Source organism: Arachis hypogaea, chromosome 9, assembly GCF_003086295.3.
Source record: "Arachis hypogaea cultivar Tifrunner chromosome 9, arahy.Tifrunner.gnm2.J5K5, whole genome shotgun sequence".
Lineage (NCBI taxonomy): Eukaryota > Viridiplantae > Streptophyta > Magnoliopsida > Fabales > Fabaceae > Arachis > Arachis hypogaea.
In genome coordinates, this window is record NC_092044.1 from 42,084,232 (window position 1) to 42,092,936 (window position 8,705).

The following is an 8,705-nucleotide window of genomic DNA, read 5'->3' on the forward strand; positions in this document are numbered from 1 at the left end:
CATTGTTGGGACCTCCCAACACCAAACTTAGAGTTTGAATGTGGGGGTTCAACACCAAACTTAGAGTTTGGTTGTGGCCTCCCAATACCAAACTTAGAGTTTGATTGTGGGGGCTTTGTTTGACTCTGTATTGAGAGAAGCTTTTCATGCTTTCTCTCCATGGTTGCAGAGGAAGATCCTTGAGCTTTAAACACAAGGTAGTCCCCATTTAATTGAAGAACTAACTCTCCTCTGTCAACATCAATCCAGCTCCTGTTGTGGCTAGGAAGGGTCTTCTAAGAATAATGGATTCATTCTCATCCTTCCCAGTGTCTAAGATTATGAAATCAGCAGGGATGTAAAGGACTTTAACCTTCACTAACACGTCCTCTACCAATCCATAAGCTTGTCTTATTGACTTGTCTGCCATCTCTAATGAGAATATGGCGGCCCATACCTCAAAGATCCCCAGCTTCTCCATTACAGAGAGTAGATTAAGATTTATACCTGACCCCAGGTCACATAGAGCCTTCTCAAAGGTCATGGTGCCTATGGTACAGGATATTAAGAATTTACCAGGATCTTGTTTCTTTTGAGGTAGAGTTTGCCGAACCCATGTATCTAGTTCACTAATGAGCAAGGGAGGTTCACCTTTCCAAGTCTCATTACCAAACAACTTGGAATTCAGCTTCATGATGGCTCTTAGATATTGAGCAACTTGCTCTTCAGTTATATCTTCATCCTCTTCAGAGGAAGAATAGTTCTCAGAGCTCATGAATGGTAAAAGGAGGTTCAATAGAATCTCTATGGTCTCTAGGTGAGCCTCAGATTCCTTAGGTTCCTCAGTTTGGAACTCCTTTTTGTTTGGAGGATGTCCCATGAGGTCTTCTTCATTGGGATTCACGTCCTCCCCTTCCTCTTTGGATTCGGCCATATTGATAATATAAATGGCCTTGCACTCTCTTTTTGGATTCTCTTCTGTATTGCTTGGGAGAGTACTAGGAGGAGTTTCAGTGATTTTCTTACTCAGCTGGCCCACTTGTGCCTCCAAATTTCTAATGGAGGACCTTGTTTCACTCATAAAACTTAAAGTGGCCTTAGATAGATAAGAGACTATGTTTGCTAAGCTAGAGGGACTCTGCTCAGAATTCTCTGTCTGTTGCTGAGAAGATGATAGAAAAGGCTTGCTATTGCTGAGCCTGTTTGTTCCACCATTATTAAAGCCTTGTTGGGGCTTTTGTTGATCCTTCCATGAGAAGTTTGGATGATTTCTCCATAAAGAATTATAGGTGTTCTCATAGGATTCACCCATGTAATTCACCTCTGCCATTGCAGGGTTCTCAGGATCATAGGCTTCTTCTTCAAAAGATGCCTCTTTAGTACTGTTGGATGCATTTTGCCGTCCATTCAGACTCTGAGAAATCATGTTGACTTGCTGAGTCAACATTTTGTTCTGAGCCATTATGGCATTTAGAGCATCAATTTCAAGAACTCCCCTCTTCTGAGGTGTCCCATTACTCACAGGATTTCTCTTAAAGGTGTACATAAATTGGTTATTTGCAACCATGTCAATGAGTTCTTGAGCTTCTGCAGGCGTTTTCTTTAGGTGAATGGATCCTCCTGCAGAATGGTCCAGTGACATCTTAGAGAACTTAGATAGACCATAATAGAATATATCCAAAATGGTCCACTCTGAAAGCATGTCAGCAGGACACTTTTTGGTCAACTGTTTGTATCTTTCCCAAGCTTCATAGAGGGATTCACCATCTTTTTGCTTGAAGGTCTGAACATCCACTCTAAGCTTGCTCAGCTTTTGAGGAGGAAAGAACTTAGCAAGAAGGCCGTGACCAGCTTATCCCAAGAGTCTAGGCTATCTTTAGGTTGTGAGTCCAACCATTTTCTAGCTCTGTCTCTTACACCAAAAGGGAAAAGCATGAGCCTGTAGACTTCAGGATCTACTCCATTAGTCTTAACAGTTTCACAGATCTGCAAGAATTCAGTTAAAAACTGATAGGGATCTTCTGATGGAAGTCCATAGAACTTGCAGTTCTGTTGCATTAGAACAACTAGTTGAGGCTTCAGCTCAAAATTGTTTGCTCCAATGGCAGGGATTGAGATGCTTCTTCCATAAAAGTTGGAAGTAGGTGTAGTATAATCACCAAGCATCCTCCTTGCATTATTGTTGTTGTCATTATTTTCGGCTGCCATCTCCTCTTCTTTTTCAAAAATTTCTGTAAGGTTGTCTCTGGATTGTTGTAATTTAGCTTCTCTTAGTTTCCTCTTCAGAGTCCTTTCAGGTTCAGGTTCAGCTTCAACAAGAATATTCTTGTCCTTGCTCCTGCTCATATGAAAAAGAAGGGAACACAAAATAATAATAGGGATCCTCTTTACCACAGTAGAGAGATTCCTTTATATGAGTAGAAGAATAGAAGAGTAGAAGAGGGATGAGAAAAATTCAAACACAGAGGAGATGAGAGGGTTCAAATTTTTAGATGAAGAGAAGTGTTAGTAAATGAATAAATAAATACAAGAAGATGAGAGAGAGAATTCGAATATTATTTTTGAAATAATTAGTTAATTAAAAAGAATTTTTGAAAAAGGGAAAGGAGTTTTCAAAAATTAGAGAGATAAAATTAGTTACGTGGTTTTGAAAAAGATAAGAAATAGTAAAACAAACAAAAAGTCAATTAGTTAGTTGAAAAATATTTGAAATTCAATTTTGAAAAAAGATTTTGGAAAGATAAGATTTTTAAAATTGAAATCTTGACTTGACTAACAAGAAACAACTTATTTTAAAAATTTTTGACTAAGTCAACCCAAAGATTTTGAAATTTATGAGAGAAATAAGGAAAAGATATTTTTTATTTTTGAATTTTTAATGATGAGAGAGAAAAACACAAATATGACTCACAACATGAAGAATTAAGATCAAAATAAAGAAAACATGCAAGAACACTATGAATGTCAAGATGAACACCAAGAACACTTTGAAGATCAAGATGAACATCAAGACTTATTTTTGAAAAATATTCAAGAAAAGAAAAACATGCAAGACACCAAACTTAGAAATTTTTCATGTTCAGACACTATGAATGCAAAAATGCATATGAAAAACAACAAAAGACACAAAACAAGAAAATATGAAGATCAAACAAGAAGACTTATCAAGAACAACTTGAAGATCATGAAGAACACCATGCATGAATTTTTCGAAAAAAATGCATAAATTTTAAAAACATGCAATTGACACCAAACATAAAAATTGACTCAATACTCAAACAAGAAACACAAAATATTTTTTATTTTAAGATTTCATAATTTTTTTGGATTTTTTGAAAATTACTTTTTGGAAAAACGAAAACAAAGAAAAAAAATCTTGAAAGAATTTTGAAAACTTTTTGAAAAAAAATTACCTAATCTGAGCAACAAGATGAACCGTCAGTTGTCCAAACTCAAACAATCCCCGGCAACAGCGCCAAAAACTTGGTGCGCATAAATTGTGATCATCAACAATTGCGCCAATAGACTTGGAGCTCTCAAACGTGAATCACACTTTGTCACAACTCCTCACAACTAATCAGCAAGTGCACTGGGTTGTCTAAGTAATACCTTACGTGAGTAAGGGTCGATCCCACGGAGATTGTTGGTATGAAGCAAGCTATGGTCATCTTGTAAATCTCAGTTAGGCGGATTCAAATGGTTATAATGGTTTTCGAAAATAATAATAAATAAAGCATAAAATAGATGAAAGAGATACTTATGTAAGTCCTTGGTGGAAATTTTAGAAAAGTGTATGGAGATCATTTGTCCCTTCTGAATCTCTGCTTTCTTACTATCTTCCTCCCATCATTCTTACTCCATTCTCTGGCAAGCTGTATGTAGGGCGTCACCATTGTCAATGGCTACTTCCCATCCTCTCAGTGAAAATGGTCCAAATGCTCTGTCACAGCACGGCTAATCATCTGTCGGTTCTCGATCATGTCGGAATATAGTCCATTGATTCTTTTGCGTCTGTCACTACGCCCAACACTCACGAGTTTGAAGCTCGTCACAGACATTCAATCCTTGAATCCTACTCGGAATACCACAGACAATGTTTAGACTTTCCGGATTCTCAAGAATGTTGCCAATGGGTTCTAGCTTATACCATGAAGATTCTGATTAAGGAATCCAATAGATATGCGCTCGATCTAAGGTAGAACGGGAGTGGTTGTTAGGAACGCGTTCATAGGTGAGAATGATGATGAGTGTCATGGATCATCACATTCATCATGTTGAAGTGTAACAAATATCATAGAATAAGAATAATCTTGAATCGAATAGAAGAACAATAGTAATTGCATTAATTCTCAAGGTACAGTAGAGCTCCACACCTTAATCTATAGTGTGTAGAAACTCCACCGTTGAAAATACATAAGTGATCAAGGTTCAGGCATGGCCGAATGGCCAGCCCCCAAAGTCTAAGAACTAAACGTCTAAAGATAGATACCAAGATGCTAATACAATAGTAAAATGTCCTATTTATACTAGACTCGTTACTAGGGTTTACAGAAATAAGTCTAAATGCAGAAATCCACTTCCGGGGCCCACTTTGGTGTGTGCTTGGGTTGAGCTTGAGCTTTACACATGAAGAGGCTTCTTTTGGAGTTAAACGCCAAGTTGTAACGTGTTTTTGGCGTTTAACTCTGGTTTGTGACGTGTTTCTGGCGTTTTACTCCAGAATGCAGCATGGACCTGGCGTTGAATGCCAGTTTGCGTCGTCTAAGCTCAAACAAAGTATAGACCATTAATATTGTTGGAAAGCATTGGATGTCTACTTTCCAACGCAGTTGAGAGCGCGCCATTTGGAGTTTTGTAGCTCTAGAAAATCTATTTTTCGAGTGCAAGGACGTCAGAATCCAACAGCATTAGCAGTCCTATGTCAGCCTGAATAAGATTTTTGCTCAGGTCCCTCAATTTAAGCCAGAAAATACCTGAAATCATAGAAAAACACATAAACTCATAGTAAAGTCCAAAAATGTGAATTTTGCATAAAAATTAATGAAAACATCCCTAAAAGTAGCTAGATCCTACTATAAACTACCTAAAAATAATGGCAAAAAGCGTATAAATTATCCGCTCATCACTCTGTAAGCCTGGTTCTGGTTCTGCTGTTGACAGGCAGGGTTTTGCTGATACCAGTTCTGCTGATTGTTGCTATTATTCCACCTCTAATTTTCTTGGCCGTCTCTGTCTCTTCTATTATAGTTGTCCCTCCAACCTTGGTTAAAGTTCTCACCTTAGTTATAGTTGCCGCCTTGTTGATAGTATCCTTGATTCGGACGGTCATAGAAATTATGAGTAGTTGCCACGGTGTTGTCTTCATGTTGGATTTGTGGACATTCATTAGTGTAATGATTATAATCAGCATATTCCATATACTCTCTGAGAAACCAGTTGTTGACTATGTTGTGGTGAAGGGGGTTGAGATTGTTGTTGGCCTAGATGTATCTACTTCAGTAGGTTGGTCATCTCACATATTGATTGTGTGAGAGAATTATTCTCATTGCCAGAGGAAACCTCTGTCACAGCCTTGGGGTGGTTGTTCTTATTGTGCTTGTGATTTTGAGCGGACTCAGCTAAGTCGGCGATCAGTTGCCATGCTTCTTCTATGGTCTTGTACTTTTTCAGAGAACCATTACTCGCACCATCCAATGTAGTCTTATCCTGAGGCTTCATGCCCCGTGTGAAGTAGCTGATCAACACCAACTTGTCAATCATATGGTGGGGGCATGCGTCTAGGAGATTATTGAAGTGCTCCTAATACTCGTATAGAGTCTCTGATTCGCCTTGAACAATCATTGAAATTTCTTTCCTCAGTCTATCAGTAACTTCAGCTAGAAAGTTATTTTCTAGGAATTCTCTTCAAAGTGTGTCCCAGTTAGTAACAACTACTTCAGGTTGAGTGTAGTACCACTCCTTCGCCTTTCCCTCAAGGGAAAACAAGAAGGTGGCCAGCGGAATAGAAGTCTCAGTTGCACCATTACACTTGACAGTAGAACAGGCTGTGTAGAAATCCCTGAGGTGCTTGAGAGGCTCTTGAGCAGGCAAGCCATGAAACTTTGGCAGTAGATTGATTCGTGCAGTTTTTAGTTTAATATCTGCACCCATATTTGGATGATGTGCTTGGAAAGATGGTAGTGTAAAGTCCAGAGCTCCTACTTCCTAGAGAGTAATCCTCCTAGGAGCTACCATGTCCTCTGCGCGTAAATCAAGCAAATCAGTAGAAAGGGAGCTTGTTTCTTCCTTAAATGACGTTTCAAATTCGCCCTCAGAGAGGACTAACTGACGCCGAGCCCGCCTTATATGTGAGATAGTTCTTTCAATTTCAGGATTAAATACGGCTAGGCTCGGATCAGGTAGTGAACGCGTCATTCAATGAAAGAAACATACAGCTCATAGTAGCAAAATAAAATAAATTCCAACCAATAAATTAGCACACTTTTGCAACTCCTCGGCAGCGGCGCCAAAAATTGACGTACGGAAAAATCACCGATCAAGAGTTTATAGAGAAACAATGTTGCAAGTATAGCTCTTAACCAATGTTGATTCCGCGTATCAATTTAGAAGAGTTGTCACAAAATTTTAGAAATAAAATACTGGGAGTATGAATCCCTGGTCGTCTCCAACGAGTTGCAGAGAATGTCCTATTTTATCAGTCAGAGGTTTTCCAAGAGATTTTTGAGTTTTGAGAAACAGAGAAATAATAGATTGAGAATTTATGTAATTCAATTAAAAGCCTTGACCGGGAGAAGATTAAATGGAAGTTCTATCCCTACTGAACTTTCCCAAGTGTAATAATAAAAGGGTTATTATCCTACTTCTTTATCCCTTATATGATAGGGAAAAGTCAAGTACTCTCAAACTAATCCTATCGCTTGCGTCCTAATCCTTTCCTAAGAAGGGATTAGAGTCGAAGACAGGAGAATTAGCCAACAACTTCCAATTAATATTAACATCTGAATATTCCAACTCAAGGTTTTCCTATTAATCAACCCCCAATTAAGTTAGGAACTACTCCATTAAAAATAAAAATGGTTCTTTGCATTAATAAATCCCAAAACCATGAACATACTTATCTAAACAGAGTCAATGGGCAACAAAAGAGTAAAGAGTAGAGAGACAAACTAGAAATAAATCTTCTCAATATCCAAAGCAAAGTACTAAAGCTCTACAACTATAAATGTGAAGAAAACCTAGAGGAAGAAGTCGAATTCTCTCTAGATTCCCCAAAACTAAACTAAAACTATGCTAATAAGAATGTGTCTTGAGTCTCTGCTGTTCCCTGGCTCTAGTCTGTGCTTCTGGGCCAAAAATTGGATCTGAAACTGGTCCGAAATCGCCACCAGCATTTTCTGTTAATTCTGTAGATCGTTCGTGTCACGCGTACGCGTCAGTCACGCGTTCACGTCGCTGGTTGATGAATTTATTTTTGACGGTTTAGAATTTCACTAATGAAATCTCGTTGTAAAGTATAGTCTCTAAACCAACAATAATCCTTTCATACAAAAATTTGTTTGTCACAAGTACAAACCCCTAAAATCTATAAACCGAAGTATTTAAACCTCGGGTCGTCTCTCAAAGGACTTGCAGGGTAGTGTTCTTGTTAATTGTTATGGCCTTGAGTATTTTGGGGTTTTGGATGAGAAATATGAATAGTAAATGGTAAGAAAACTTTATTAACAAAATGGTCTTGGCAAGGTTTGGTTGTCAAGGGTCTTCATCATTATCACTAGCCACAAGTATGGTAGTTGCAAGGATTAATCCCACTTAGTCATCCTTAAATCAATTAACAAAGGAAAGTCAAGTGAGTTATATCAATCCTAGTCCATAAATCCTAGCTTTCCACTAATTGGATTAATGAAGGCTAGAGTTAATGGCTATCAACTATCAATCAATTGGACACTAGTGACTCAAGAAATCCTAAGTCACCTTCTCAAGCCAAGAACATAGAATTCTACTCTAACATCCTCTCAAGCATTTCATCAAACACTTGGAGGGTAATGAAAGAAAGCATTTTTATTTGTAAGAAAAAAAGGAATCAACAACTAATAATTACAAAGAATTAACAAAACAACAATCAACAACATCACAATCACATGAATTATCTCAAATTGCATTATTAAAAGAAAACAAAAGAACAAAAATATCTCAATTACAAAACCAAGAAACAAAATAAGAGAAATTACAACAAGAGGATAGGGATAGAAAGAAGAACCAAAGTGTAGCAATCATCAATTGAAGGTAGAAGTAGAAGGAGACTTGAATTAAACCTAGAACTATGAGATCCTAATCTAACCCTAATTCCTAATCCTAATTCTAGAGAGAAGTGAGAGCTTCTCTCTCTAAAAACTACTTCTAACTACTTCTAAAACTAAACTATGACTAATGATGACAAGTATGTTGATTCCTCTTCAATCCTTGGCTTAAATAGCATCAGAAATGAGTTGGATTGGACCCACAAGGCTTCTAAAATCGCTGGCCACGTGTTGCATTAAGTGGGTCATGTGCCACCATCGGCGTGTCCGCGTACCGTGTACGTGTGCGCCCCTATGCGCGATGCAACTATGGTAAATCTTATATCGTTTCGAAGCCCCGAATGTTAGCTTTCCAACCCAATTAGAACCGCATCATTTGGACCTCTGTATCTCAAGTTATGGTCGATTAAGTGCAAAGAGGTCGGCTTG

At 38.0% G+C, this 8,705-nt stretch overlaps 1 non-coding gene across 1 annotated transcript; it reads left to right on the forward strand.

The window, feature by feature from the left end:
* Nucleotides 1-1,675: 1,675 nt before the first annotated feature.
* Nucleotides 1,676-1,783, forward strand: LOC112713572 (small nucleolar RNA R71). The gene has a single exon (XR_003158542.1). It is a non-coding gene; the product is annotated as a small nucleolar RNA R71 (small nucleolar RNA).
* Nucleotides 1,784-8,705: the final 6,922 nt, after the last annotated feature.